Below are 9,847 nucleotides of genomic sequence, written 5' to 3'. Positions count from 1 at the left end.
AGCCGATTACTTAGTCCGGCCGCCGGTAAGGGCGGTGCAATCCCGCCTCGGGCAAAGACACTTGAGAGTCACTACAACAGGCCCCTCCCCCAGAAGATCAACAAAATATCCAGCCAGGACGAAGTTCATCTATCAAGGAGAAAGCAGATTCAATTCCTAAGACAGCAGAGCAATTCCAGAGGAGGAGAAAGCAAAGCACGGAACTCATGGCTTTCTCCCCATGATTCTCTAGTCTTGCGGCTACTTCAATTTTTTTTTCTTTTTTCAATTTTTTTTTTCTTTTTTCTTTTTTCTTCTTCTGCTAAATTTTTTTTAAACTTTTACCCTTTTCTTTTTTAACATTTTTTGACTAGTTCATCTAAATATATATATTTTTTCTTTCTTTTTTATATTTTTTATTTGTTTTATTTTTTAAATTTTTTTCTTTTTTTTTTTTTTTCTTTTTTTTTCAGAAGCTGTTTTTATCCCCTTTCTCCCCCACCCATTTTGGGGTCTCTTCTGATTTGGTTACAGCGCATTTTTCTGGAGTCTTTGCCACCCTTTTAGTAGTTTATTTGCTCCTTCATATCCTCTTATCTGGACAAAATGACAAGGCGGAAAAAATCACCACAAACAAAAGAACAAGAGACAGTACCGAAGGCTAGGGACCTAATCAACACAGACATGGGTAATATGTCAGATCAAGAGTTCAGAATGACGATTCTGAACATTCTAGCCGGGCTCGAAAAAGGCATGGAAGATATTAGAGAAACCCTCTCTGGAGATATTAAAGCCCTTTCTGGAGAAATTAAAGAAATAAAATCTAACCAAGTTGAAATCAAAAAAGCTATTAATGAGGTACAATCAAAAATGGAGGCTCTCACTGCTAGGATCAATGAGGCAGAAGAAAGAATTAGTGATATAGAAGACCAAATGACAGAGAATAAGGAAGCCGAGCAAAAGAGGGACAAACAGCTACTGGACCATGAGGGGAGAATTCGAGAGATAAGTGACACCATAAGACGAAACAACATTAGAATAATTGGGATTCCAGAAGAAGAAACAACAGAGAGGGGAGCAGAAGGTCTATTGGAGAGAATCATTGGAGAGAATTTCCCTAATATGGCAAAGGGAACAAGCATCAAAATCCAGGAGATGCAGAGAACCCCCCTCAAAGTCAACAAGAATAGGTCCACACCCCGTCACCTAATAGTAAAATTTACAAGTCTTAGTGACAAAGAGAAAATCCTGAAAGCAGCCCGAGAAAAGAAGTCTGTAACATACAATGGTAAAAATATTAGATTGGCGGCAGACTTATCCACAGAGACCTGGCAGGCCAGAAAGAGCTGGCATGATATATTCAGAGCACTCAACGAGAAAAACATGCAGCCAAGAATACTCTATCCAGCTAGGCTATCATTGAAAAAAGAAGGAGAGATAAAAAGCTTCCAGGACAAACAAAAACTGAAAGAATTTGCAAACACCAAACCAGCTCTACAGGAAATATTGAAAGGGGTCCTCTAAGCAAAGAGAGAGCCTAAAAGTAGTAGATCAGAAAGGTACAGAGACAATATACAGTAACAGTCACCTTACAGGCTAATAATGGCACTAAATTCATATCTCTCAATAGTTACCCTGAATGTTAATGGGCTAAATGCCCCAATCAAAAGACACAGGGTATCAGAATGGATAAAAAAACAAAACCCATCAGTATGTTGCCTACAAGAAACTCATTTTAGACGCGAAGACACCTCCAGATTGAAAGTGAGGGGGTGGAAAACAATTTACCATGCTAATGGGCATCAGAAGAAAGCTGGGGTGGCAATCCTTATATCAGATCAATTAGATTTTAAGCCAAAGACTATAATAAGAGATGAGGAAGGACACTATATCCTACTCAAAGGGTCTGTCCAACAAGAAGATCTAACCATTTTAAATATCTATGCCCCTAACGTGGGAGCTGCCAACTATATCAACCAATTAATAACAAAATCAAAGAAACACATCAATAATAATACAATAATAGTAGGGGACTTTAACACTCCCCTCACTGAAATGGACAGATCATCCAAGCAAAAGATCAACAAGGAAATAAAGGCCTTAAATGACACACTGGACCAGATGGACATCACAGATATATTCAGAACATTTCATCCCAAAGCAACAGAATACACATTCTTCTCTAGTGCACATGGAACCTTCTCCAGAATAGATCACATCCTAGGTCACAAATCAGGTCTCAACCAGTATCAAAAGATTAGGATTATTCCCTCCATATTTTCAGACCACAATGCTCTGAAGCTAGAACTCAATCACAAGAGGAAAGCTGGAAAGAACACAAATACATGGAGACTAAACAGCATCCTTCTAAAGAATGAATGGGTCAACCAGGAAATTAAAGAAGAACTGAAAAAATTCATGGAAACAAATGATAATGAAAACACAACAGTTCAAAATCTGTGGGACACAGCAAAGGCAGTCCTGAGAGGAAAATATATAGCGGTACAAGCCTTTCTCAAGAAACAAGAAAGGTCGCAAGTACACAACCTAACCCTACACGTAAAGGAGCTGGAGAAAGAACAAGAAAGAAACCCTAAACCCAGCAGGAGAAGAGAAATCATAAAGATCAGAGAAGAAATCAATGAAATAGAAACCAAAAAAACAATAGAACAAATCAATGAAACTAGGAGCTGGTTCTTTGAAAGAATCAATAAGATTGATAAACCCCTGGCCAGACTCATCAAAAAGAAAAGAGAAAGGACCCAAATCAATAAAATCATGAATGAAAGAGGAGAGATCACAACTAACACCAAAGAAATACAGACAATTATAAGAACATACTATGAGCAACTCTACGCCAACAAATTGGACAATCTGGAAGAAATGGATGCATCCTAGAGACATATAAACTACCACAACAGAACCAGGAAGAAATAGAAAACCGGAACAGGCCCACAACCAGTAAGGAGATTGAAACAGTCATCAAAAATCTCCAAACAAACAAAAGCCCAGGGCCAGACGGCTTCCCAGGGGCATTCTACCAAACATTTAAAGAAGAACTAATTCCTATTCTCTTGAAACTGTTCCAAAAAATAGAAACGGAAGGAAAACTTCCAAACTCATTTTATGAGGCCAGCATCACCTTGATCCCAAAACCAGACAAGGATCCCACCAAAAAAGAGAACTACAGACCAATATCCTTGATGAACACAGATGCAAAAATTCTCGCCAAAATACTAGCCAATAGGATTCAACAGTACATTAAAAGGATTATTCACCACGATCAAGTGGGATTTATTCCAGGGCTGCAGGGTTGGTTCAACATCCGCAAATCAATCAATGTGATAGAACACATTAATAAAAGAAAGAACAAGAACCATATGATACTCTCAATAGATGCTGAAAAAGCATTTGACAAAGTACAGCATCCCTTCCTGATCAAAACTCTTCAAAGTGTGGGGATAGAGGGCACATACCTCAATATTATCAAAGCCATCTATGAAAAACCCACCGCAAATATCATTCTCAATGGAGAAAAACTGAAAGCTTTTCCGTTAAGGTCAGGAACACGGCAGGGATGTCCATTATCACCACTGCTATTCAACATAGTACTAGAAGTCCTAGCCTCAGCAATCAGACAACAAAAAGAAATTAAAGGCATCCAAATTGGTAAAGAAGAAGTCAAACTATCACTCTTCGCAGATGATATGATACTATATGTGGAAAACCCAAAAGACTCCACTCCAAAACTGCTAGAACTTGTACAGGAATTCAGTAAAGTGTCAGGATATAAAATCAATGCACAGAAATCCGTTGCATTTCTGTACACCAACAACAAGACTGAAAAAAGAGAAATTAAGGAGTCAATCCCATTTACAATTGTACCCAAAACTATAAGATACCTAGGAATAAACCTAACCAAAGAGACTAAGAATCTATACACAGAAAATTATAAAGTACTCATGAAAGAAATTGAGGAAGACACAAAAAAAATGGAAAAATGTTCCATGCTCCTGGATTGGAAGAATAAATATTGTGAAAATGTCTATGCTACCTAAAGCAATCTACACATTTAATGCAATCCCTATCAAAATACCATCCATTTTTTTCAAAGAAATGGAACAAATAATCCTAAAATTTATATGGAACCAGAAAAGACCTTGAATAGCCAAAGGAATATTGAAGAACAAAGCCATAGTTGGTGGCATCACAATTCCGGACTTCAAGCTCTATTACAAAGCTGTCATCATCAAGACAGCATGGTACTGGCACAACAACAGACACATAGATCAATGGAACAGAATAGAGAGCCCAGAAATCGACCCTCAACTCTATGGTCAACTAATCTTCGACAAAGCAGGAAAGAATGTCCAATGGAAAAAAGACAGCCTCTTCAATAAATGGTGCTGGGAAAATTGGACAGCCACATGCAGAAAAATGAAATTGGACCACTTCCTTACACCACACACGAAAATAGACTCCAAATGGATGAAGGACCTCAATGTGAGAAAGGAATCCATCAAAATCCTTGAGGAGAATGCAGGCAGCAACCTCTTCGACCTCAGCCGTAGCAACATCTTCCTAGGAACATCGGCAAAGGCAAGGGAAGCAAGGGCAAAAATGAACTGTTGGGATTTCATCAAGATCAAAAGCTTTTGCACAGCAAAGGAAACAGTTAACAAAACCAAAAGACAACTGACAGAATGGGAGAAGATATTTGCAAACGACATATCAGATAAAGAGCTAGTATCCAAAATCTATAAAGAGCTTAGCAAACTCAACACCCAAAAAACAAATAATCCAATCAAGAAACGGGCAGAGGACATGAACAGACATTTCTGCAAAGAAGACATCCAGATGGCCAACAGACACATGAAAAAGTGCTCCACGTCACTCGGCATCAGGGAAATACAAATCAAAACCACAATGAGATATCACCTCACACCAGTCAGAATGGCTAAAATTAACAAGTCAGGAAATGACAGATGCTGGCGAGGATGTGGAGAAAGGGGAACCCTCCTCCACTGTTGGTGGGAATGCAAGCTGGTGCAACCACTCTGGAAAACAGCATGGAGGTTCCTCAAAATGTTGAAAATAGAACTATCCTATGACCCAGCAATTGCACTACTGGGTATTTACCCTAAAGATACAAATAGTGATCCGAAGGGGCACGTGTACCCGAATGTTTATAGCAGCAATGTCTACAATAGCCAGACTATGGAAAGAACCTAGATGTCCATCAACAGATGAATGGATAAAGAAGATGTGGTATATATACACAATGGAATACTATGCAGCCATCAAAAGAAATGAAATCATGCCATTTGCGACAACGTGGATGGAACTAGAGCATATCATGCTTAGTGAAATAAGTCAATCGGAGAAAGACAACTATCATATGATCTCCCTGATATGAGGACATGGAGAAGCAACATGGGGGGGTAGGGGGATAGGAGAAGAGTAAATGATACAAGATGGGATTGGGAGGGAGACAAACCATAAATGACTCTTAATCTCACAAAACAAACTGGGGGTTGCTGGGGGGAGGTGGGATTGGGAGAGGGGGAGCGGGCTATGGACATTGGGGAGGGGAGGCGAACCATAAGAGACTATGGACTCTGAAAAACAACCTGAGGGTTTTGAAGGGTCAGGGGTGGGAGGTTGGGGCAACCTGAGGGTTTTGAAGGGTCAGGGGTGGGAGGTTGGGGGAACAGGTGGTGGGTAATGGGGAGGGCACGTTTTGCATGGAGCACTGGGTGTTGTGCAAAAAGAATGAATACTGTTACACTGAAAAAATAAATAAAATGGAAAAAAAAAAAGAATGTTATTAGCTTAAAAGAAATGTTAGTAGCTGTTGGTTTTCATAGATGCTCTTAATTATGTTGAGGAAGTTCCCTTCTGATTCTAGTTTTATGAGAAAAATGTATTTTGGATTCTGTCACACATTTGTTATTTGTCAATTGAGGTAACAGGTTTGTTGTTTTTTTTTAGTTTATTAATATTGTGAATTACATTCCTCGATATTAGAAAGTTAAACCAACTTTGCAAACTTGGGATACACCCCAGGTCATCATGATGTTTAGCATATTGTTGAATTAGCTGTGCTAATTTCCATTTAGAAATTTTGCATCTATATTTTTGAAGGATATTGTCCTGATATTTTATATTCTTATACTGTCATTCTTTAGTATTGGTATTACTATAATGCTAATCTTATAACATGAATTTGGAAGCATTCATTCTTCTTCATTTTTCTAAAGAAGTTTCCATTGATATGGCATTATTTCTTATTTTAATGTTTAGTATAATTCCTGAGTGAAGATTTTGATTCCAGGGTTTAATTTGTTGACAGTTTTAAAACTACAAATTTGCTTTTTTAAGTAGGAGTAAGGCTTTTCAAGTTATTTCTTTTTGAGAGAACTTTGATAGTTTGTATTTTTCAAAGATTTTGTCCCTTTCAGTTTATTCATTTCTTCCCGAATATATTTCGATACTCTGTCTCTCGTGAATTATGTCTGTGTCAGTGAACTTCTTGACAAATTGGCATGAAGTTGTTCATAACAGTCTGATTTTCCTTGAAATACAGATTCTGCAGTGTAGCATATAGGTTTTGTAGTGCAACATCATCTCTCTTATTGTGATATTGGTTAATTTGTGACTTCTCTTTTTATCCTGAACAATTGGTCTGGAGTTTTATTAATCTTCTCAAAGAACTAGGTTTTGCGTTACTAGTTAAACATTTTGCATCAAGTGCAAAAATATTTAAGATTTTTATATATATATTTGTAATTAGCCAATGTATACTTATCAAATCACCTTATTTAGCCCCGTCAACAGGTTTTGCTCTGAAACCTACTTTTTCTGTTATCAGATTTGGTTTGACTATTGTTAACATAGTATGTTTTACTACCCTTTTAGTTTTCCATTTTGTTTCTTTTCGTTTGCAGTAGGTCTCTTGTTGGCATTATAGAATTCTCACGTTTTTATCCAATCCAGGCATTTATTCCCTATAGTGCTGGTGTTTAGACCATTTCCATGTAATGTCATTACTACTAAGGTTAAGTGTAACATACAGTTTTCTATGTATTTTCTACTGGTGCATCTGTTCTTTGCTACCTTTCTCTCTTTTTCCCTTTGTTCAGATCTAGTACATATTTTTAAGTGATCTACTTCATCAGTTTTGTAGCCATATTGACAGCAATTTTTTGTTGTTGAAATTTTAGGGTTACTTTAAGGCTTAGAGTAAAAATATTTAATGGCATAATCTTTTTAAAAACAATACTTCATTGATTTACTTGAGAGTGAGAGAGAGCACAGAGGGAGAGGGAGAGGGAGAGGCAGACTCTTCGCTGAGTGGGGAGCCTGCCAAGGGATTCAATCCCAGGACCCTGAGATCATGACCTGAACTGAAGGTTGGCCCTAATATAACATAATCTAACTTAAGTGAAATAAAATCAATTTACAAATAGTATAAAAATAGTACAAAATATACTTAGGTAACTCCCTCCCCAAATTTTATTTTTGTTAAATAATTGCCACATATCATAAATATCAGATTATATCACTGTTGTTTTTTTTAAAAGTCAATGGTTTAACAAATTTTAAATGGTACCAAAAATGTCCTATTAATCCATGTACTTACCCTATCTAGTACTCTTCATTCCTTTGTGTGGATTCATATTTATATCCATTATCATTTTTCTTCTGTATCAAAAACTACTTTTTACTGAAGTATAGCTAACACACAATTTCACTTTAGTTTCAGGTATACAACATGTTTTGACAATTCTGTAACTTATGCTGTGTTCACCTAAGTGCAGCTACCATATGTCACCATTCAATGCCACTAAAATACACCGTTGGTGGGACTGCAAGCTGGTGCAGCCACTCTGGAAAACAGCATGGAGGTTCCTCAAAATGTTGAAAATAGAACTACCTTATGACCCAGAAATTGCACTACTGGGTATTTCCCCTAAAGATACAAACGCAGTGATCCGAAGGGGCACGTGTACCTGAATGTTTATAGCAGCAATGTCCACAACAGCCAAACTGTGGAAAGAACCTAGATGTCCATCAACAGATGAATGGATAAAGAAGATGTGGTATATATACACAATGGAATACTATGAAGCCATCAAAAGAAATGAAATCTTGCCATTTGCAATATGTGGATGGAACTAGAGGGTATTATGCATAGGGAAATAAGTCAATCAGAGAAAGACAATTATCATAATGCTCTCCCTGATAGGAGGGATTTGAGAGGCAATGTGGGGGGTTTGGGAGGCAGGGAAGGATAAAATGAAACAAGATGGGATCAGGAGGGAGACAAACCATAAGAGACTCTTAATCCCACAAAACAAACTTAGGGTTGCTGGGGGGTGGGGGGGAGGGAGAAGGTGATTGGGTTATGGACATTGGGGATGGTATGTGCTATGGTGAGTGCTGTGAAGTGTGTAAGCCTAGCGATTCAGACCTGTACCCCTGGGGCTAATAATACAGTATATGTTAATAAAAAATAAAAATAATTTTAAAAAAGAAACTCAAACTCAATATCTGTGTATTTATCTCCTGCAAATTTACTGAATTCGTTTATTACTTCTAATAATTTTTTGATACAGTCTTTAGAATTTTTATGTATAATATCATGTTGCCTGCAAACAGTGACAGTTTGATTTCTTCCTTACCAATTTGGATGTCCATTATTTCTTTCTTTGATTGCTACAGCTAGGAATTACAGTAGTATATTAAATGTAAGTGGTGAAAGTGAAAATCTGTGTCTTGTTCCTGATTTTAGAGGAAAAACTTTGTTTTTCACCATTGAGTATGATGTTCACTGTGGGTTTTCATCTGCGGTCTTTATTGTTTTGAGGTATATTCCCTATAAACCTGTTGAGCTGATAGTTTTTATAAGTGGGTATTGTACTTCATCAAATGCTTTATTTCCAGCTATTGAAGGTTTTATTTCAGAGAGAGAGAATGCAAGTGGAGGAGGAACAATGGGAAAGAGAGATGCAGAGCCTGACATGGGGCTTGATCCCATGACCCTGAGATCATGACCTGGGGTGGAATCAAGAGTTGGATGCTGAATTGACTGAGCCACCCAGGTGCCCCTGCATCTATTGAAATAGTCAAGTAACTTTTTTAAAAGATTTTATTTATGTATCTAACAGAGAGAGCACGAGAGAGTATAAGCAGGGGCAGGCAGCAGCAGAGGGAAAGGAGAAGGACCCTGGGATCCTGACCTGAGCCAAAGGCAGATGCTTAGCTGACAGAGCCACCCAGGTGCCCAAATAGTCAAATTACTTTCATCTTCCATTTTGTTAATGTGGCTTATCACTTGATGGAGTTGCAAATTTTGACCCACCCTTGTATACATCCCAGAATACATACACCCAGAACACATCCCACTTGATTATGATGAAAGGCCTTTTTAAAGTATTGTTGAATTTTTTTTACTAGCATGTTGAGGATTTTTGCATTTATATTCATCATGGATATTGGCCTGTAGTTTTCCTTTTGTAGAATTTTTTATTTTGGTATCAGGTGATGTTGATCTCATGGAATGAATTTGGGAATTTCCTTCTTAGATTTTTTGGAATGGTTCAAAGAGAAAGTATTCACTGTTCTTTAAATGTTTTGTAGAATTTGCCTGTGAATCCATCTGGTTCTGAACTTTGTAATGATGGGAGTTTTGATTACTGATTGAGTTATGTTACCAGTAATTAGTATGTTCAGATATTCTACTTTCTGATTTAGTTTTAGAAGATTATGTATTTCTAGTTGTTTATCCATTTCTTCTAGATTGTCTAATTTGTTGGCATATAATTTTTCTCTGTAGGCTCATAATCATTTGTTGTTCTGTGGTATT

This window comes from Meles meles, chromosome 16 (genome assembly GCF_922984935.1).
Source record: "Meles meles chromosome 16, mMelMel3.1 paternal haplotype, whole genome shotgun sequence".
NCBI classification, from domain to species: Eukaryota; Metazoa; Chordata; class Mammalia; order Carnivora; family Mustelidae; genus Meles; species Meles meles.
This window is presented reverse-complemented; position numbering follows the sequence as displayed.